We start from the raw sequence: 23,001 nt of genomic DNA, 5'->3' as shown, positions 1-23,001 counted from the left end.
AATCTGGTATTTTTGGTTTGGTGCCGGAAGTTCCGATGACAAAGCCATTAATTAAATTATACCAAGAATTGTACAAAGAGCAACTAACCAACCGAACCCTTTCCGCGCGGATGGGAGGATTCAGACAAGTGGTAAAGTTATTCTTGTCGCTTTCCAAAAAGACGATCATTATATTAGATACGCCAAGGCCACGCCTCCCGCCAGCCCTGCAACTCCCACGAATACCAACTCACTATCTTTTTGTTTCTTAGAAGGCTGGTAGTAATTCTTAAACTGAGGCTTTCTCAACCCCGTTAATGCCGCGGGGTGCGCCTGCGCATAGAGCTTAAAGGCGTAGTCTGTATTTTCAAAGTTCTTATCCGCCTGCATTTTGTCTTGGTAGTTCTTGTCCAACCAATCCCTGTAAGCTTGTCTTTTTTCATTCCAAGCCGCCACGTCCCTTTGATATTTCTCCAGCGCTAAGTCGTGTCTCTTCCTCTCAGCGGCTAAATCTCCGCTTTTGTCGCCTCTAACTAATCTATCTAAATATTGACCGCCATAATTAGCTCCAGTGAATGCTAAAGCTGCAATGACTCCACCTGCGACTAAGCCAGCCATTATATATTACGTCGTAGGCAGGTACTTTTCCTTTCGTAGGTAATCCTTTAGCATGATAGCCCCGCCTACGGCAGCGGTCATCTTAGCAAAGTTAGCGAAGCTCTTGCTTGGGTCTTCAGTAAAGTCTTCTTTGAGCACTTTCTTACCTACCCAACCAATACCCGCAACGATGGAAGTAATGATAGCTGCCTCTTCAACAGTTTTCAACAACGCGGTCGACATTATATTACAAAGCGAGAAGGTTATTACTCCATTTCAGGGATCTTACTTTTTCTAACCTCCACAGGTGCGTGCACGGGCGCGTGATATGTTGGTGGTTCTACCTTTTTCGTAGCCCGCCATTGTAAGTAAAGGCTGCCTGCTGCTATAACGACTCCTAACGCGCCGATGACGTACCCAGGATTAATGAAGGATTCCTCTTCTTTTTCCTCCACCTTTTCTTCTTTCTTTGCTTTGTTCTTCCTGTTCATCTCCGCGAGCTTCTTACCGGCAGCAACTCTGCCTGGAGATTTAGCCTTGGTGATTCGTCGCTCCTCTACTTGGGGGGTTTCCTCCGCCTTCGATTCAGCTTCACTCATTTATATCTAAGGACTTGAAGGAATTGATAAGTACTTAACTAGGTACTTGAGGCGACCTGGGTAATTCCCGCGAATGACTTGACTAAGTACTTGATAAGTCACTTGCAGGTACTTGACTAGGTACCTCAGCAAGTGCTGCCTGGAAGACCTTTTCGACTTCTCTGTCCTTCTTGAAGTCCTTCCAAGATGTTCCGAAGGAACCTAGTACCTCCTTCAAGTCGACATGCTGAGCTACGTGCAAAGCCGCAGAGGCGACTGCCATTAACTTACCGCACTTCAAAGACAACCACCCACAGGTTATCTTAAGTTCTTGGGATATGACATAGTCATCTCTTATGTCCTTCTGTAGTTGCTCCACGTCGTCTATGGGCAGTGCAAGTCCGAGGAGCTTGGTGATCAGCTTAATGGCGGAGTCTGCTACGGCGTCCGTGGTCTTACTTGCAAGGGCAGCCTCGTACCTTTTATGGAATTTCTTGACTTCCTCTTCCGACAGCTTATTAACTTGCTCATGGGTAAGTTCCTTGCCTATCATTTCTTTGCACTTCCCAGAAGACACCAGGATGTTAAGTTGTTCCTTAAGGTTACTTTCGTCTAACTGCGTGGGGACTTCATCTAAGAGCTGCTCAATCTCCATATACATTAACGTCATAAGGAAACCTCAAAGAGAAAATCATTTTGGAATGTTGGTGCGTTTTTAAATGCCGCATGTATTCATGCAACTGTTCCTTGCTTATCTCGCCGCCGTAGTCGCTTAAGATGGTTTCCAGGTCACTCCGACTCGGAGTATAAAATACGACCAGGGAGCCTATGTTTTCCCTGAAGGGTTTAGAGACACTGGTAAGCTGCTGGGAAAGCAACCAAACGCTGATATTGTCGTGTCTACCGCTGAAAGCGAGCTTCACTAATTCGGAGGTGCGCTTTTTTACGTCGTCCCCGCAGGCAATGTCATCCAGTATGAGTAAAGTCTGCGTATCCTTAGGGAATTGCTTGTGCCAGAACTTAAGATGCCCAGATAACTCGTTAGGGTCTAAGATATCTACAAAGAAGTCGTCGTCTTTCACTCCTATGCCCGTCCAGGTGCGGTTGTTCACGTAGGTGGGGCATAATAGCACTATGTAGTCAAAGCGGTATCTAAAGGGTCCTAATAGCTGCTCTACCACGAACTGGGTCTTTCCGCAGCCGGTGGGTCCTACTATCAGAGCATTGCAGGGAATATGATTCGGATCCATTATATATACAATGGACCCAGTGGACGCAGTAAGAAGAATTGCCGGCGACGCAAAAGATAAAAGAGACACCATAGAAATGCAAAGGGAAGAGATAGACCGGTTAAAAGAGCGCGTGCAGGAATTGTACGATGAAATGTGCGGTCTGAAGCGCGCAGAACGGTTTGGCGCGCTTTTGACAATTGCGGGCTGGGCTAAGGAGTCCATTAAGGATTTCATGCGATACCCTCCATAGAATACAGTTCTCATTACCATTTCAATATATGGACTGTATTACGTGCGAACTACCTGCCGACTGCATTACCCCTCCCAAAACACCGATACCCAAACCGTGTAAAAAATACACCTGCCTTCATTGTAATAAGGTATTCCCCGAAGGATCCTTTGTTGGGCATTGGTGTCCCGCAGATCCTAAAGCACAGCGAACCTTAGCTGACACCTACAAAGAGGAGTAACTCTGCAAGGTGGTTTTAAATAAGGTCTTCTTATTTATTGTTAATTTGTTAAAGTAAGATAAGAGGTTTCAAAAGAGTCTTAATAATTATTGTTAATTTGTTAAGACCTTCTCGCAGGCATTTAACAAAACAACAAGAAATAATAGACCCTATCCTAAAACCCTCTTGCAGGGTTTAACAAAATAACAATAAAAAATAAGGTATGTATAATGGAGTGCATGCAATGTAATAAATCTTTCAGCAGTAAGCAGCGACTGCAATACCATCTTTCCAAAAAGGTTTGTCAAAAGACCGTAAGCACCCTTTGCGGTGACTGCGGTCGAGAGCTGTCCACCCTCCAAGCCTTACAATATCACCGCGACAACAGGGTCTGTCTTAAGAACTGCTGCCGCCGCTGTGATGAGCCCTTCTTTGAAGAGAACTGGCATAAGTACCGCTGCCGCCGTTACCACCTCGAAGGTATTGCCTGCGAAACCCACGGTGACATAGCCGAACGCTGTTGCCCCCTTGAAACCTCCCGGGTGCTGACAAAGCGTAAGAAGGAAATTGACCAAACCTTTGTAGGTTTTGACGATGTTGAGGGCGTTAAATGGGAGGACAGGGAACACTGGGAGGCTATTTGCGATCGCTGCGGCTGTCAACGGAGTGGACAACATATTTGGTGCTGTCTATACGACAGACCACGTCCTTTAGACCATTACCTGGCGGTACGAAAGGCTTGGAAAAAAGAAAATATCTAATGAGTTCCACGGTGCTATTCTACGCCGCCTTTGCGGTTGGTGTTGCCTCTACGACAGTTGTTTGCGTACTTTCCTTTGCGGGAGGAGCCTTGGAGGAATTTGATCGCCAACGCCAAGAAGAAGAAAAATGAGAAAGATATATGATACCTCAAATCGCAGCGTTCATAGGCGGTGTCTTAATTACCGCATCCGTTTACCACATGACAGAAAAAATGAGGTCCGCCGTAGCAGACCAATACTTAACCGCTCATGAGGATGACTTCTAATCACAAAGAGGATTAGCATCTACCTTCCTTTCAACGTCGAACTTCCATCGACCGTTAACCTTACCATGACTGCGTATGTGTGTGTACTCTTCACCTTGAATGACGTACCGCACGCAGTCCGGCGCCCATAGCGTGCACTCTTTACCTTCGTGTTTGAGGACCAACCTTAAGCGGCTGATGTCTTCGAAGACGACGTAATTTTTTATTTTGTATGTGATGCCTTGAACTAATTCACGCCAGTGTGTCTGTTCAACTATCATTATATCTATGAAATATTCTTTGGTGAGTCCTTAACGCCTCCTGCGTCTTAAAAGCCTTAACACACCAAGGACAAGGTACACGAATGCCTTCCGCGTAATGGTCGATCTCCCTACATATAAGGTCGTAATCGTTGCACACCATGGTTAGGTAACCATTTGCCTCGTATTGTGTGAGTAACGCCTCTTGTTTTGAGGATAATACGCCGTTACCCTTAGGCGTCTTCAACTCCAGGCATAACCCATTATGTTTTTTATGTGCATTAAGGACTAAGATGTCGGGTTGCCCCGCCTGATACCCTTTCTGCCAACATACTATCCTTTTGCTAGCTGAGTCCTGTAGTTCTCCAAGACCTGGTGCGAGCAGTAGGATAGGGTGGAATCGACGTATGTAGTTTACGACCTTCTTATGCAGGTCAAATTCATTTTCTATTTTGAATACCAACTTGTTAGGACCGTCAAAGCGCCGCTCTATTTCATACTTACCTGTTTTCCTGAGGGTAGGGAGAACGTCACCTAACACCCATTTTCTGAACTCCTTAGCTACGGACTTTTCAGATCCGAATATTAACTCATAAAGACCCATTTCAGTGATGTAAACGGAATGTGGTTGCGCATTAAGGGTGTCAGTCAGATTTACACCCTTTATAGACCTCAAAGTTACCTTGTTTTCCTCTGAGACGTGATCAGACGCCGCTTTTCTGGAATTTACGTAACCCAAGGCATCAGCCACGGACTTTGCTTTGAAATAAAGTTTATCGCCTTGCACTATGCATTGCAGTTTGGTGTTGTTGTTTTCGAATACGCGAAGCATTATATACGTAAGGGATATTTTATCCTTTCTTGGATGAGGGAGCGCAGCGCGCGAATCAATACGCAACGCTCTTTAGCTGATTCATTTCTACGCTCAACTGGGCGTCAGACACCACGAAGATGTATGCGTTGATCTTGTCTGAGTCGCCTGCGCTAGCGTTTAAGTCACGCTTGATTTCCAGGGTAATGCCGTCCTGGGTATTTACCAGACGCAATCCCTGCCCATGTAAATCCTCGTCGTTGGTGGTTCGCATGTCAATCCACAGTGCATACTTATTGGTAAAGAACTCACCGGGTGCAACTTGATCCCCAAACTTTCTTTTTATTTCCCTGTAGATGTCTGAGGGCTTTATTCCCTGCGAATACACCTTATTTGGAACTCCATTGATGCTAATCCCGACGTTGGTGATGCCGGGGTTATGAAAGGCTTCAGAGTCGCGCTTACCGGCTTCATAAGGCTTAATAAATACCAACATCAGCCCCGTAAGACTACGACGTGGTAAATTAATGCTCTGAGTAATTACCACGTCTGTCTTATCCAGGAAACTAAAGGTTTTGTACATTACCGCGTGGTCGTACAAGAAAGCCTTTCCAGCACTGTATTCCATGCCAGCGCTACGTGCTAGATCTTCGGAGTGTATGGTTTCATACTGCAATTCCAGGTTGGTAATGGCGTATGGATGAATACTTCCCGACAACGCAGTGCTTAACCCGCCAATGATGTTAGTCATGTTGGCTAAGGTCACTTCAAACTGCAACTCACTCAACTGTCTAGGATAATAAACCCCGTGGCTGGTAATAGCCTCAAAGTCCAATGGTATTACGTATTTAGTACCATAGGCTGTCTTGATGGCCTTTGCATCTGCCACGTCAGTTGCGTCGCCAGAATCGGTAGGTTGTGTCTTGGTGGGAGTCCTAACCTTACGTAATATTGCGCTACCGATACCCTGCTCTATTTTTTGTACCCTTTCGAATGCAGTCAGCCACAGATCTTTGTAGGTGGTGTACAGGTCATAGTTGTTTAAGTCTAAGAGGGATTCCCCGGCGAACTTTACTCGCATCTTTGAAACGATGTTGCGACCAAGGTTGTTAACGATAATCCTTTCATCTGTGGGGCTTGACTGTACCGCTAGGTCGAACCTTAAAGCCAAGGTGCCAGGAACTAAGACTAGGTTATCCGTTAGGCGGGGCACGCCTACGTACAGCGTTTCTCCAGGTTTAGCGCTGCTGGGGGTAAAGGTGACCCGGTGAAAGGTGCGTTCTGCTTTCAGTCCGCCAACCTGCTTAGGTAATACGTTGGGGTTTAACTTTGAGCTTATCATATATAATGTAAGTAGAAGGAACGGATTTCGATCCCCTTACCGAAGAAGGTCAAGTAGACATTAACGATGACCAATATGATTACCTAACCGCCGACAGCGAAAGAGACGGTCTAACCACCGGCGAAAGGGTCAAAAGGAATTACGGCGTTAGCAGAGCAAGTAGCGTTATGAGGACCCTCAGGGGCATGTTTAAGACCAAAAATCCAGGCAAACCCATTCCACAGCGCTTTGAAATGACAAATCTGGGGCCTGCCCCCGAAGCCCCCAGCGCTGCATGGCTTAGTAAGGTTCAGGAACAAATGGATGAATCCATGGAAGAAACCCCGGACGACTTTGATAGGATCAAGGAAGAATTCCCAAACTGGGAACCAAACAAAGTCCAAGTAATGTTCGACGCGGATAACGAATGGGGTAGGGAAGTCATAGTAGCAAGGTTAAATAGGTCTAATGCTCGTCCATATGTCATCAGGGACATAAATGGTAAATACTACGCAGATAAAAATATTCCTTCAACCCTTAGAAAGGCATTAGGAGAGCCCAACTTACCCGAAAGAATGAGAGAAAATAGTGAGAATATTGACGAAGCCGTCGAAAGAGTTAAGGCCATAATGCAGTGGCAACGAAAAGGTCCTGAGGCGATAAGGGAAGTAGAAGAGCTAAAGCAAGCGATGGAAGAAAGGGAAGCAGATTACATGCGGCAAAACCGAATGCTTCTCGATGCTCAAAGGAGAGAACTTGACGACAAGAATCAACGCATATTAGAACTTAGAGAACAAAGAGACATTTCTCTTCGCGAAAAAGACAGCGCCAAAAGGGCATTCAATCTTGCTCTAAAAGACCTGGATATGAGCAAGGAAGAAGCTAAAAACTTGCATATCACCATAACCGGCTCTTTAGAGGAACGGCGGCAGTTGGTTGCCGAAATTAACACTAAGGAAGAACAAATCCGGCAAAGAGATCAGGCCATCGAAGACCTGGAGGGGCAAATAGAGCGGCAGCAGGAAATAATCAATGACCAAACTCGTCCCGAAGAGGAAAGGGAAGCAGCTCAAAAGGAAGTAGAAACCCTTCAGGAAAGAGTCGCGGAATTACAAGCGCAAAAGGACAACCTGGAAAGAGAATTGGGACTTACCACCAAGGAAAAGGTAAAAAGAGCTCTGGTGAAGTATGGTATTCCGCTGGCATTTGCGGTTGCTATTAGCACCGTAGTAGGAGTTATCCTATCCGCGCTTAAGGCTACAGGCGCGGGCGTAAAGAAATTAGGCAATGGACTAACGGACTTGGGAAAAAAGATGGCAGCCGGTCTTCCTGGGCTGCTGGGTTCGGTTGTTTCCTTGGCACTTAGGGCCGGCGGCGAACTGTTGAAGTTCGTGGGCAACAACATTTGGATCTTGGTTGTCGCTATTGGAGTGGTACTCCTGAAGAAGATGAAGGCTTAATCTTATCCTTGTGTATTACTGGTGGCTTATCGTCGTCGGGCGCCCGAGGCGTTCTCGACTGGGGATAAGTAAAGATAGTATTCGCACCGCCTTGATAATGCGGAACTAGCGGCAGCACGCTCATGGTGCTAATGGGCTTATGATTCCAAGTGGCATCAACGGTAGGTTGAGATGTACCGGCAGCATTTATTCGCACGATGCCTCGTTTTACTACGGTCGCACCTCCATCACTGGGACGAATTTGCAGCTTCGCATATTGGCAGCTAGCTATCATGTGGAAAGACACTGGAGTTATATCTTCTGGGCTTCTCGGATATGGTTCACACGAAAAATGGGTTGAATGCCTAGCATTATTTTTTGTCCTGTAAGGCAACAACGGATGGTTATTCTCATCAACGATCCTAAAACCGGCATTGCATGAGTACCCCGCAGTAATGCTAATAGTGCACATGATCAATCCTAATCCCCCAACCTCTACCCACAATCCGGTGTCATGCCATTCGTCGTTTACGTAGTCCTTCTCCTCCAAATAATAAAGAAACCAATCTTCCTTTGCGTGTGGATTCATATATTTAAAGACTAACCACCGTAAGAGTGCTAATGGTGGCGTGATTATATGGCTGGTTTCTTTGATCCTCTATGCTATTTACCGTGACCTTTCCCGTGTCGTCTACTCTTATTTGCAGCTTTACCTTCCCATGGCAATCAGCAACCATATGAAAAGTCCAAACCGATAGATTCTCGGCGCTGCCGGGGTTGGGCTCTACGGAGAAATGCGCAGGCTCCCTGTTGTTTGTCTTCGCGCGCATAGGCTGCAGTACGCCATTCTCATCCAGGAACCTGAAGCCCACGTTGGCATGGCCGCTCGTGCCAATGCAAATACTACAAAGGATTAACTTCTTTCCTGAGTAGTTCAAATTCACGGACATCCCCGTGACATCAACCCAAGATGCTTGGGTATATTTTTTCTCGCCTGTGTAAGTCGTATAAACGCAATCTACTCCAGTTACGTAGGGGTTGTTCATCGCCATATATAATAGCTCAGACCAATGCTTGCAGCGGCTAAGCCGGCTTTTAGTAAGTTATGGTCATATTCCTCAGGTATCGCAGGTAGGACCTTCTTTGATGGTTTCGTAACTGTGGGTAGCTTCGTTTCGTGTGACTTTTTTGGCTTCTCTACGAAGTGAGGAATGTTCCTAAGAGTGTCAGAGTTCACGTCGTTCACCCCAAACTTCATATCCTTAGTAGCTCGCTGCAGTTTGTTGTTGTATCCTACTACAGAACCAGTATTTATAGATAAATTACTAGGCATTAACCAACAACCCGGGGCTACTGCATAGTCCAACCTCGCCTTAGAATTTTGTATGGCTAGTTGGTAACGCTGTACGCGCTTGCTAATGTCGCCCTCCAAGATTGAACTTTCAAATAAGATCAAGGCTTCGGCTCGCGTTTCTTCTGCGGCGCCAGTATTTCCGATTATGCTGGATCGGGTGTTTACCTGAGCTCCAAGGATAGAATACACGTAAGCTTCTATGCTGCGGTTTAAACGGGCAAGGCCGGCTTTGGTTAGTCCTTTACCTTCTGGGGGTATGAAATTAAGATATTGCTTTGTTTGCTCGTCGTTGGTAATTTTGATAATCAGTGGATTAGCCCCTGCATACTTACCGCCCTCGTCTTTGAACAAAGGTCCGTCTCTAACTTCCTTAGTGGTCTTAGCGTTTGGTTCAAAGAAGGTGCTACTGTCGTGAGTTTCTTTGTGATACCCAGTGTTCCATCGTAGATTCAACGCATGAACTTCCTTATCACTTAGCTCGTGTCCACCAATCCCCCAATAAACCCAAATATGCCCCAGACCATTGTTAGCGCCGGCAGTGCATCGGAAATCCTTCCCTACAACGTCAAACTCCTTACAAAGTCTGTCATAAGCCGGCACGCTGTATTTATTATCTCTTGGATAAAACGTGGCATCTCCCGGCAGCGCAATAACACCCATTTCATGCAGTATTCTTCTAACCGTGAAGTGAAAATGAAACATAAATATTGAATTCTTCATCAAGCTTGCGCTTACACCACAGCCGCTAGTGGCACACCAAACTGCAAAGTTTAGTTGCTGCGGCCAATAACGCATGTTAGGACCACTTAACCATTCATGAGATTCCTTAGCTGTGGTATGAATAATGGGTACGTCTTTGAAGATATCCCGCACCTTTAACGGAAAGGAATGCTTGTTAGAAATCCGCATGTTCAGCGTTAGGTCCAAGCTTGGGTGTTTATCAAATGAAACTGCGGGTATCGGATAAGTACTGGTACCAAGCAATAATTCCTTTGACCAACTGGGTTCAACATGCGTTGGCGCTGGCGTTGGCTTATGCATTGGCGAATGCTTCAGTTGATCGTCTATTTGATTAACCAGCGTAGGCTTCAAATCCTCGTTGCTGTACATCCTAGAGCCGTTATAGTAAATACCATCGGGCCTTCTTTCGAACTTACTGGGGTCTGCATGTGGAAACATCTTCCTAAATGCTCTCCAATTCCAGTAATCCCGGTTGTCGTGATGTGGCTGCTCCTCAATATCATTCCCAAAAGCGTCGTACATTAGTATATATAATGGATGTTATACCATCAGCGCCTCCACTTTATCCTGAACTTCCTAAGGAACCTAACGAATTAAACGCTGAAAACTTTCGTCTGAATAAAGCGAACTTAATCCTGGCTTACTTGGAAGGGCAGACAAAACACTACGAAAAAGTTAGGAAGAAATACGTTAGAGCCCGGAGTACGCTACATAAGATTTCGATAACTTCAGGATCCATATCCGTTGTGTTAACGGGCTCCGGCGTTGCTACTTCGCTTACTGGACCGGGAATAATCGTTGGAGTTCCTTTGGCTGGCGTTGGGGCAGCCTGTGGTATTATTTCGGCTGTTGCTACGGGCATTATGAAACAGTTGTCAAGCAAAATATCCAAGCATGACACGACAATAGCTCTGTCAAGGGCTAAAGTAAATACAATTACTGACCTTGTCTCAAAGGCTTTGCGTGACAGAAAGATAGACGACGTAGAATTCTCGCTTATCTTAGCCGAAGAGGAAAAGTACGAGAAATTAAAGACGGACATAAGGAATAAAAAAACAGTCGTAAGAGATCTTTCCGAGGAATCTCGCAAAAAGATCTACCAGGAGGCAAAAGAAGAGCTTCAAAGAAAGCTTGCTCAGTAAACATCTGCTTTGAAAAAAGCAAGACAGGATTCTATTTGCATATTGAACGCCGGCTGTCTGGTTCATATGCAAATTAATTTCACAAATCTATTTCACAAATGTGAAAGAAAATTGTGAAGGTTTTGATTGGCTGAAAACATATGACGTAATCGTTCACTATCTTCTTGGAATCCATCCTAACAGGAGGTGGTTGGGGTCTATCTCGTAAAATATTTCGTAAATTACGTCAGGGTAATAAGGAATATCCTTATCCAGCCGACAAAACATCCACTCGGCTTTTGTCATATCAGAAACCTCGGGAATAGACTTACCGGTAATTTCAGACAAAAGATAGGGAATAGCTTTGTAATATTTCCCTAGTTTTAATTTTTTCAATGTCTTCCGTAGACTTTGTGGGGTTGGCTCTTCTAAATGGTCTATGATTTTCTTCTTTACTTCGTTGTCTAAATATACCGGTCGATAACCTTGGATATGACTCATCCAGTCCCTAAAGTATTTTATTCTTTTGTATGGCGTCTTCTTACGACCTCCGTTGGAATAATATTGTTCCCTGGTAGCACAAGGCACGGCATTACGAATATTTTTACCGCACTCGTAACACTGTGCTGACGTGTCGTCTTCTATTTGCATTTTCTTACCACAACAAATATACTTATTTGGTTTAGTAGGTACAAACTTGGGTTTCAAGCACTTTACACAGAAATCATAAACAAACTCTTTACAATCTTCGCACTCCATATATAGACTAACATATTTGCGCTGTTGCCCCCAACCACACTTGGAGTGGGTTGTTTCCGTAGGTGGATTTTTGACACGGGTCTTCCCCGTGTTGAGATTGCGCTGGAACCCCCATTCCCTATACTACTTCTCTAAATCTTCATTTTTATCGTTGTCTTTCAAAATTATCCTGACTAAGGCTTTCTTTTCGTTATCGTTCAAGGGACCCATAACAAGATAAACCTGGAATATTAAAGAACTTGCCAGATGCGGAAGAACGAACGGATTGAGAAAACGAAAAGAGGCTATTTCTATAAAACGACATCCCGAAAATGACGTCACCTTCGTGTTCCCGACGGAATGATTGTCTCACAGGTAGCCCAAGCTTGGTTTCTGTGGTGTCCTGTTATAAGGAAATGTATGGAGATTCATCAAAAACTTCAATAAAATCATTGAAACGTGAAATAAAGCCTCGAAATCTTACCCGATCATTGAGAAATAGCACTTCTTTCGCTCTGCGTGGTTATTTTTTGAATTTAGCCCGTTTTAAGATTTTTTTCCCCACCAGTAAGAAATATTTTAATATCTTATTTCTTACTGGTGGGGGAAAAAATCTTAAAACGGGCTAAATTCAAAGAATAACCACGCAGAGCGAAAGAAGTGCTATTATTTAATGATCGGGTAAGATTTCGAGGCTTTATTTCACATCTCAATGATTTTATTGAAGTTTTTGATGAATCTCCATACATTTCCTTATAACAGGACACCACAGAAACCAAGCTTGGGCTACCTGTGATTGTCTCGATAGTGAAGCTACCGGAAATCATGCCGTGTTGAAGTCGTGTTGAAGCCGTTTGTTGAGTGTTTGAACGTGTAAATCGTGATTAATTTTTAAATAAAAATAAGAATCTCTCAATAATGTCGTACCTTCTGTTATTAAAATCGTTTTATAGCCATTAATTGAGAGAAGCAACAATGTCAGCCTGATTCACGCGAAGTAATGTAAACAAACTTATGAACACTATTTCGCGTGAAGGAAATTGACAACCGGAAGTAAATATGATGGATGGTCCTTTTGGCGGGAATTTCAGAAATTTGCCGGGAAATGTGGTAAAAATCTTAATGGAGATGGACTATATTTTGAATCATTTGAATAACTTCACATCTCTGGAGACAAATTTTCAGTGGCAAATCTAAGCGAGGTGGGGGGGGGGGGGGGTTGGGGAGTTGCAACCACCCCTATGAGAGCCATCGTGATTTATTATTATCATCATCATCATCATCATCATCATTATTATTATTATTATTATTATTATCATCATAATTTTTCATGACAACACCAACAGCATTGCGAGTTTTATTAAAACAGGGGTGCTGGACACATTTTGCTCGCTTATTTTTCTATACGCCGTCTGTGGGACCTGAAACAACCATGCTCGCCTGCAGCAAATAATTGTCTCCCTAACCCTTTGGTCTGCTATATCTCTCCACCACCTCAATCAATGCTACAACCCCCCCCCCTCTTTGAAAAAATTCTGGATTCGCCCCTGATTTTGGTTATGAGCTTGAAGCCTTAGAGGTGCTTAGACAATTTGAAACTGCTACAACAAGTAAATTCTGTGTGTTTTACTGCAAGAATTTTGCAAGAAAAGGTATGTTGGCATTTTTAATAAAAAATACTAAGCTCTCTTCATGATCATTTCTAGCTCTCCTTCCCTCTACCCTCCTCCTCCCAGAGTCCCCGGAAAAAATTCAAGAGAACAATTATTCTAATTTATAAGGTCACAACTATAACTACTATAGTAATAAATGATTTTTATAGCATATATGTATTAACTTTTTTTCTTTATAAGATGTTATGTCATTATATACACATGACATGGATCACAGAGACATTCTGTAGTATTTGTTAATAGCATGTTGCTTAACCTGGAAAATGAAATGAAAAATTCTAAAAGAATTTGCATTACACCAAAAGTGAAAGAACAGAAAGAGAAAAATGAAAGAAATAAGTTGAATTTGGTGTGAAATGTGATTGTCTGGGTGAGTGTAGTCTTGAAAAAGACTGTAGTTGGTGGCGACAGACGATTCCACAACCTGAGTGTAAGTCATCTTCAGAGTCCAATGAGAAAATGAGACATAGTCGATAGTAATATTTATCTGTAAAAAGTAATAAAAATAGAATCAATTGAGGGATTTATCCATCTATCTACATGTGAAATATATTTATTAAATCTTTTTTTATAAAAATAAAACCAAAACAGATATTCGGAAAAATCAACAATTTCTAGCAGAATAGAGTTTGATGGCACACCATTCGTGATAAATGGCATAAAAGGTCTATGACTGATAAAAGGCAGTATCTTGAAAAGATGCAGGTACTTAAGTTATGAATAGAAACAAGTCAATGTCTCTCTTAACTATCTCTCTAAAGAAATCTATCCACACTTTTGCAGGACAATGGTGATCATTTTTCACTTAAAAAGCGAAGATTTCTGGTTCAAAATACTAAAAGGTTTGGCTGCCCTGCCCTACTTCAGACTATGAGGTAGTTTTGGTACTAGTCATGATGAACAATTAACAAAATAACATTGTGTAGTACCAGAAACTATCCATGCCCCTCTCCTCACACACACACACATAGGGATGTTGAATTTCTGAGGGGCGGGGCTGGATCAAAGAAGAAGCTCGAAAAACCATACCCTCTTCATCGCATCATCCCCGTATAGTCCATTTATGGGAGTACCCCCCCCCCCCCCCCACCCACCCTCCCACTCCGGCATACAAGAATAGGAGCCTGTAAGCGCCTACATGCCTAGAGCCTATGCGCCTACATTATTGCATCATCAACTTTAAGTTAACTGAGTTACACGCTGAAATTTGGGTTTTCGCTGCCGCAAATCAAAAATATGAAAGTTACCGACTGATTAGTTTTGATTGACGGCAACAAATTTCAGCTTGCAACTCGGAGCACCGAGGTCGTATGTTTATGAAAATAGATGTAAATCGATTAAAAAATGAAGTCTAAAAGGATATAGTTTCGACATACAGTTGTGAATTTTAAGAGAAAATTTGAGCATAAAAAAGCTTGTCATTTTGGAACTCGCGAAGTAACGTCCAAAGTTTAAAACAACTATTTCGTGAGTCCCAAAATGACACAATAATTAAACATTGTTACGATTTTGCAAACAAGGCCCGAGGGATGTATAGGCTTATTGCCGACGTTCGAGGTAATTAAGTATTTTATTTATCAATTGAGAAGGTTTTCTATCAAATGTTGCTCATTATAAATGCGAACGGTCTATATATAGTTATTAACCGGGTTAATAACTATATATTGACCTCGCATTTATAATGAGGGTTATAACAAAAATAAAGCCTTGTGAATAACAAAGAAAACCGTGTCAATTGAGAAATAAAGTTAGTTATTGCCCCGGTTAATAACTATATATAGACCTCGCATGTATATGGCTTATTGCCTCCGTTCTCGGTAATTAACTCTTACTAACTGTCTTCCTGTGTCAAATTACGCCATCACCACAAGAAACCCAACTTTTCAAATCCGCGCGCATGCGCGCATTTGCCGTGCTCCCTTGGATTGAGCAACCGATGTATCGCGATGTACCCCAAACCAATCTCGTTCCCAGATCCTCCTCGGTTACCGTTCCTCCCCGTCAGAGGCTCTGGGAAAACTGGGAAACCCTATAAATTCTCGCAATTTGATTGGCTTTTAAAGGTAGCGGGAAATAAAAATTCGAGAATGCGCCGTGAGGACGGGGTCGCAATATTCCTTGCTTCCGGTTGTAGGGTTTCCCAGAGCCTCTGACGGGGAGGAACGACAACCGAGGAAGATCTAGGAACGAGAATGACCCCCCCCCCCCCCCCCCCAACACACACACACACATGCATGCACACAGACTCGTACGCATTCGTCACTCACGCTTTTTTAATGCGCGCGATGGCTTTTGGGAAGGAGAGAATAGCTTTTCTCCTCCCTCCTTCCCTTGATGCACGGCGAACCGTTCGAAGCGTTATAGTCTTCTTAAATTTTTAAAAAATATTGATAAATAAAAAATTATGAAATGTAAAGCTTGATATGGCGTGTATTTACGTCTTAAATGAATCATTTTGATTTAAAACCCAGCGAGTTATAAAATTCCCGTGCGATTGTGCATGCCAGTGAAACTCTGCCTTTTTTTTTTTTTTTTTTTTTTTTTTTTCCAACTTATTTCCACTTCTCCTTTAGATTCTTAGAGACTCTGATACTAGTAAACCGTCCCAACCACCAGGTCTACCCTGCCATCAGGGTGTTGTTTTTGTGGTAATCTATGCTTGCGTTCAGAAAGTCAGCGGTTTTACTGTTAAAACAAAATAGCAGATGCATGCTCCAGTGATTCGGAAGAAGAAGAAGCATAACAGATGCTTCTATAGTTAACAATACACAACAGTAGTCAAGTAATATTGACATTTTGCATTAAGTTTTGAAAAAGACAAGAAAATAATATATTTTCAAGTTTATAAAGGTATTGAAGTTATTAAAGCTGGAAAAGACAATTCTTTTATAGGTAAATTTATCAATTCATAGTAAAAAATTGAAGATTTTGTGAACATTTTGTTCTGGCAACTTTTGAGCAACTTTTTGATTTTTTTGGGAAACTTTTGAGTAACTTTTTGGCAAATTTTGGGCAACATTTTGGAGTTTTTGGAACAACTTGTGGACAGCCCTAGAGGGAACGCCTGCCAGCAGCTCTTATGATTTTGAAAAAAATTAATCCAATATATATATATAACTAAGTAGTTTCAATCAGCGCCGGACCGTTCCCTAAGCACAATTTTGAAACGCTAAAGTGATTTTGTTAAACCGATGAAAAGACCACCAGAAATACAAACTATGTTTGCCATCAACAAACTCATGAAGCGTAACTATGGTAAATTACTTGTATGTATGTGGGGAATTGAGGGGCCTATACGCGTACATCATTATCTAGATCTTTAATGGCTTGAAATGCCTTTAAAAAGTATTTAACCGCTTAAGATATTTATTTTCACTCAGCGAAACATTTGAGGAGAAATTTTGATAAACGAACGACGTATGGACGTGACTGAATTCAAGAGTAACAACTAAAAGGGTTTTCCAGGTAAGAAATAACACAATCTACCTGTAAATTTTGTCGATCAGTGGAAAGGCGCTTCAAGTAATAATTGCCCAATTTTTCAAAACATAACTCCACTACAATGTTTGAAGTAACAAACTTTTCATTATGATTGAGAAAATGATGATGCTTTGATAAGAATATTACTTCGAGTGGTTCACAATGGTTGGGGAATTTGAGAAGCGAGTACCCGCGTTTGTAAGCTGCTTGGATTGTGCCCACAGGTAATGTCGCTATGGTCACAAGAGCAGGATACAAAATAACGGCAGCTGGAATAAACCAAATTAGTATTTCGAATTGGGTTTTTGTATTTATGTATGTTATAAGTTCCAAAAGTGAATTTTTACCGAGGTAATTCGAAAACGCCTGATATTTAATACGTTACTTCGATTAACTTCGTTTTAATTTTTATTTTTATTCTAAATATATATATTTTTTGGCCTGATAACGGTGAAGTGGAGGGAAAAAATATAGTTTTTTTAAAGAACTAAAACATACTTGAATTAATCTGGAGTAGTTCTGGTTTTTATTCTAATTAAAACTGATCACTAAGTCGGCTGTCTTTCCATATTTATAGTGATCCATCGTGATGGTAGAATTAAGGCTAAGAGTGTCCTAAGCCAGAAAGAAACTCCTATACTTTTGGTTTATTTACAAGTCATAGTTCGTAGGAAACAGTCTTATTTTCACCGCTCCATCCTTTCATCATCCCTTTATTCCTTTTTCAGTCCTCCTTTACTTCACTTCCTTCCTTTCTGCTTTTTCCCTCCTTCCTTCCTAGCATCCATCCACGCAAAATATGTTCAATCTCGTTGGTTGTTTTTTTAGCCCCATGTCTATCAGTAGTCTTTGCCCAACTTAATTGTTGGGGAAAAATTATGATTCTACTAAGCAAATTAAAAAGCCAGCACTTATAGGATCTTTTCGTTTCCCTCAAAACATAGAGACAAGGTAATGAGGTTAAATATGTCACACACTTCCATACTAGACTGGACATATATATTTACTTATTTAAACAAAGTTAGTCACCTGAAAATCTACGAAGCTGAGATCGACAAGGATTATAGGTGGATATATTTTACACGTTTCAACCGCTTGGTAACTGTTGATGGACTTACAGTACGACTCTTGCACATTGCCAGTTACAGTCTCACATCTTCTCGGTATATATATCCTCATGCTGTAGTCTTGAGTCAATACGAAGCTTTCATTTGGTATGAAAAGTTTCCCATGAACCTCAGTGATCTCAGCTTTATTTCTAGGTTTGTGGTGACAAACTTTAATGGAATAAGTATACCTTAAATTTCATAAACGTTTGTCGATGCTAAAGGGGATAGGCAAAAGGCGATAACAGGTAAGTCAATCTAACATCCAAGAATAGCTGGAATGAATTGTGTCTGCTTCTTATTCAGTATTAGCACAAACCTACTAGCATACTATCCGCGAAAAACAAACAGATGCATGCTCAAGTTTTGTCGAAATCTCTGCTTGTTCTCTGAAAAATCTTTAAAAATCGATTGTAGAAAAGACAAGACTGAGACTGTATCAAGGAAAAAAATGAGGTTTTGAACGGTACAGATAAGTAAAAACTAAAGAATAATGGCAATTTTAACACGAAAAAGCGGCCGTCAGATAGCCGTCAGATTTCACTGAGATTTTCATGTGCAAACTTTACGACGGACAAACAACTGACTGCTGAGATAATGATGAGAAAATCCAAAAGACAACTTATTCACATGTATTCAAGAAGAATTCTAAAAGGTAATGAAATGACGAATTCTAAAGAATTCTAAAGAACAGGCGAAACAATAAAGAAAGTGCAAGTTAATGACAAGAATCTTGTAAATTGAAAAATTGTAAACATGGCACGGCTTTGAGTGATCTGACAACAAAGTATTTGTAAATAAATTATTTCAGTTTATCGCTCATTTATAAGAAAAATGATCCCAAGAACTGATAAGATAAAGAACAGAGAGAAAGAGAGTTTTGACAGTAATAATAGAGACAAAAAGCTACAAAAATAGAGCAAATTTAAGCTTTATTACGTTAATACTTCGAGTCGAGTTTGCAAAGATGAATGAAAACAGCGGTGCTTCCGGTTGACCGTAGCTTCGTACAGTAAAGCTTAAGTTTTTAGTGTCATTTTTTGTTTTCAATACTACAATATTAGCTAGTATGTTTATGCTAAAACAATTAGACTACTCGTTCTCGTTTCCTATGAGTCAAATAGTTTATTGCCGGACTCATAGAAAACTCGACCTCGTAGTGTAATTGTTAAATAGTGTTGAGATATTCATTAAGCTCAGAATTTCTTTCCGTGCGGTATTTAGTTGTATGCTCACAATTTCTATCGCCTTTGACTCCGACAACGCTTTATATTTGTATGTGTATGCATTCAAAGGTTATTGTCAGTTGTGGCAAGCAGAGGCAAAAAAGCTTTTGACTTTGTTTGTTTTTCTAGACGGCACTTCGCTGAGCCGGTGTGGCCGAAATGACGATCCATTCACCAGGATATGACTATAAATAGACTTGTGTTGATGATAATGATGATGACAATGATGATCAACTCGTGGTATCAACCTGCACGAGGTAATAGTAAAGAAATGAAATTATTATTGTGTCATTATGTGTACTGCTCTTATACAGTGTTGCGGTAAACTGACTAAAAATAAATTTAAAAAACTAAAAAAATTTCCTAAAAAGAACTAGAAATAAAAACTAGAAAACTAAGAAAAGTAAAAGACTGAGCTAAGAGAAAACTGAAAAACTAAGCTAAGAGAACAGTGTCAATATAGGCCTTCATTCCTCTTGGCCTGCCGCGTAACAACATTTATTACATTGCAACGTTATCTAAAATTTCACGCGCTATGATTGGTAAGTTTGCGGTCATAACCTAGGGTTCGGACATCACACTTGCTCGATAAGACCTAAATATCGAGTTTCCCATCCCACTATCGCCCATCGTAATACTGCTATTATACAAACGAGCTACATAAGTTATACTAATGATATTGACATTTTAGGACACATGACACTAACAGGTTCAGTTGTTCTTGAACAAAAATGGGCTGATTTCCAAGCACCAGAGGGAACCTCTCAATATAAAGCAGTGACGTCGAACATCGAAACGTCTGTGAGTACAACGACTGACAACTGAGTCACTTGATTGGATCTATGAGGGTCCTAAGTCCTGAGTCCTGGGGTCCCAGTCCCCCATTTTGACCAAATCCCATAGTTCCAGCCTGTTGCTCAAATCTTGATCCCATTCCCATTTTTTTATTTTTTTATTTTTTTATTTTTTTATTTTTTTATTTTTATATTTTTTTATTTTTATTTTTTTATTTTTTTATTTTTTTATTTTTTGAATCGATCTCATTCCCATCACATAAAATTCCATTTTACCAGCTCAAAAAAAAAAAAAAGGCGAGTCCCCGCTCCCATTTACCCCTTCAGGATGATCATCATCTCATTATTTGTACTTAAACATAACAAATGTATTGGTCGGGCAAAGTGAATCTACAGTCCTGAAATATGAGATTTGCTGAGTAATATACACCTACTTTAATTCAAAAAAGGTCGAGGGCTTTGTTGCACACTGATGTTGTATCACCAAGCTTGAAATGTATTATGATTCATACAGTCAATTCAAAAAAACGTTGTCTTTGACCGGCTCAAACCTACGCGACTGGACCGAAAGGAAAATGGGTAAAAATCACTGAAGCGGTTAAATATTCGTTCTGAATTAATTGTTCCCGCTAGTTATATATCCTCACTGAAACCATTATCACGTCGCAGTATGATTAAGTTATGGGGCGAGATCCGCTCCTTGTCCCCGACAATACAACGAGATGGTATATAGCCAAATTCCAATCGTAATAGTGCATGATAACTAATCCAGTACTAATATGCCAACCTTTATTCTTACTATGCTAAACCCCATATACCCAATACTCAAAAACCCACATCCAATACTTAAAACCCACAACCAATACTCAATAACCCACATCCAATACTCAATAACCCACATCCAATACTCAAAAACCACATCCAAACCCAAAAACCCACATCCAATACTAAAAACTTAAAGCATAATGCCGGCTAATAATTCCACTATCCACTACTCAAATATCCTGTATAATCGGTGTGAAATCGGCGCTGGGACGTGTGACCAAAGGAACAAAGCCCAACGAAGTCCAAAGCAGTAAAAAGCAGGACCGAAACAGAACAAAACACCAAAAAACAAGTTTATACAGCACTCAGTAAATGATCAGGGTGAGAGACCGGGACGTCTGCCAATGCCTCCGCCCAGGACCAACAAAGGGTGGGGTTTCCTGGGTAATGCACCTCAAGGAGATCGCCCCTTCGGGGATTAGCCTTTGAGCAACGTGAAGTCTCGAAGCAAATGGGGAACCATTTACCTAGAACGCAACCAAAACCAAACAAGGGTGAGCGCGACTAGGTAACCCAGAAAAACCCGACCCTCTGTTGGCCCCAGGCTCTGAACTAGGTCCGGAATTAGAGCACTGAGAAGGCCCCCCCAGGGCCAACGGAGGACGCGACAAGATAATCTCAGATGATGAACAGCGAGAAAGGGGAGAAAGAAATTTTTCCCATAAATGACAGGGTTTCAGGGAACCAGGAAACCAGGGTTTCCAACAGCTCAACAGCTTCGTAACGGTCAAACAGCGACGCCGGCCTATTAAGGTGTCTCCTTAGTGCGACCAAGGCGTTCTCGCAGGACTCGACGACTTTTTCTCCTACCAGAGCCTTAACCTTCTGTTCTAACAACTCTAAGCGATCTGCAGGCTGTAAGAATACGCAGAGAGGGATTAAGTCAGTACTCTTAAACTACGAGACCAATTTCCGGCCTAGTTCTAAAAAACGCAGTGTACAACCATGGCTGCCCAACCACGCGTGCCGAAAAGGGGGTTACGCTCCCGTGGCTCTCCGAGCCCTTAACGTACTACAGTACAACACAAGTATTGGATACAAAACACCCCTGCTCGCGGCTCTCCAGGTAGCATTGGTTCTCCAGTCCAATCTAACTCAAAATATTACGCGACATACTCGTGGCTCTCCAGGCCGCTAGCCCTACTCGTATTGGCTCCCCAGGCCAATCTAACTCAAATTATTACGCGACATACTCGCGGCTCTCCAGGCCGTTAGCTCTACTCATATTGGCTCTCCAGGCCAATCTAACTCAAATTATTACGCGACAAACTCGTGGCTCTCCAGGCCGCTAGTCCTACTCGTATTGGCTCCCCAGGCCAATCTAACTCAGATTAATTACGTGACATACTCGCGGCTCTCCAGGCCGCTAACTCTACTAATATTGGCTCTCCAGGCCAAACTAACTCAAATTAATTACGCGGCATATTCGCGGTTCTTTAGGCCGATATAAAACTTACTTTAAGAAATAAGTAACCGGAATAATAGCCCCAAGCAACTGCACAAACTACGAAGATAAATATCACACAAAAGCACTAGGACCGCGTAAAATAAAAACGCTGAAGCAGGTCCGTACACCAAAAGACTCCCCAGGGCAAAAAAGTGTAACCTACATAAAAGGCTAAAACCGATGAAAGCAAGGGCGCTAAAGAACAACAAGACGTGAACAAAGAACCAAACCAACCAAGTGTGACGAGGGTAGAAATTATTGCAAATCTGAAGGGTAAACTACTTGAGTAAAACTATCACTGCGCCCAAAAATACCATGTAATAACGCATAAAATAGTAGTAGCATGCCTTGGATGCAAATCTGAAGGGAAACTACTCGAGTAAAACTATAACTGCGCCAAAAAATACCATATAATAACGTATAAAATGGTAGTAGCGTGCATTAACAAAACCAAGAGGTCCAGATAAACTGGCAGGCAAAAAATAGCGCCAACACAAGGGAATAACAAACCCTCCCAGATAAAAGAACTGCAGCAAAATTACCTGCTGCTCGCTAACCGGTGGAACTACTGCTCCCGGCGCTTGCTGTTCAGGGTTTTGAACCCCACCTCCTGCTGCCGCTCCTTGCGCCACGTGAACTCTCAGTACAAACGATATCTTTGAAATTTTCTTTGCACCGGCAAAACGAAACAAATAGAATACAACCAACCTAAACGTTTTCCCACAATACCAGCCGTCAGCATAAGTCCCGTCTGTGTTTCATCAGCATGCGTAGAGCAATAGAATGTTGGCCTCTGGCTGGTGGCGGTGGTGGGGACAGCGAGA

The sequence above is a fragment of the Actinia tenebrosa genome, unplaced genomic scaffold (assembly GCF_029948245.1).
Source record: "Actinia tenebrosa isolate PJP-AT-01 unplaced genomic scaffold, QUT_ActTen_1.0 PGA_scaffold16__25_contigs__length_10494907, whole genome shotgun sequence".
Classification (NCBI taxonomy): Eukaryota; Metazoa; Cnidaria; class Anthozoa; order Actiniaria; family Actiniidae; genus Actinia; species Actinia tenebrosa.
The sequence above is the reverse complement of the archived record's forward strand: the minus strand, read 5'-3'. Positions refer to the sequence as shown.